The following is a 583-nucleotide window of genomic DNA, read 5'->3' as shown; positions in this document are numbered from 1 at the left end:
GGATGAAGTGAAGCTGAGGCGACGGTGCCATCTTTGTGTTCGAAATATAGTTTTCTTTCTGTAGTGTGGACGTTCATGTGGTTTCAGCGTTACATTTGGTGGCAGCGGTGGGATGCAAGCGATGGATGGACTGAAGGATGAATTAGTAAGCTCCATGGAGGAGGCGCTGGAGGAGCTGGACCGCAGGCAGCTGCGCAGGTTCGAAGAGTTTCTTCACTGTGCTTTGGGAAAGGGAGCACAGTGTGCTGGCGAGAACATAGGTGAAACATCAAAGGTTCAAGAACGGGCCAGCGTTGAGGAGCAGAGGATTGTTGACGGAGGCACTGGTCTGTGGGAGCGAGGGGGCACAGATAGCGGAGCCTGTGTGAAAGTGCGCGACGACGGGGAGAGAGATTGTGAGGTGGCGCCTTCACCGTTGGTCGAGAGCTGTGCTGTCGGCGAGTCTACTGAGAAGATATCAGCGCCATCACAACAAGAGCTGGAATCAGAGGAGGAACAGCCCAAAATTCATTTTGCGACTACTGCTCAGCGGCTCTTCATGTTTCGGCGGAAATTCCCAAGGTAACTTCCCCAGTCAAGTAAC

Source organism: Rhipicephalus sanguineus, chromosome 4 (assembly GCF_013339695.2).
Source record: "Rhipicephalus sanguineus isolate Rsan-2018 chromosome 4, BIME_Rsan_1.4, whole genome shotgun sequence".
Taxonomy (NCBI): Eukaryota; Metazoa; Arthropoda; class Arachnida; order Ixodida; family Ixodidae; genus Rhipicephalus; species Rhipicephalus sanguineus.
Note: the sequence above shows the minus strand (reverse complement) of the source record.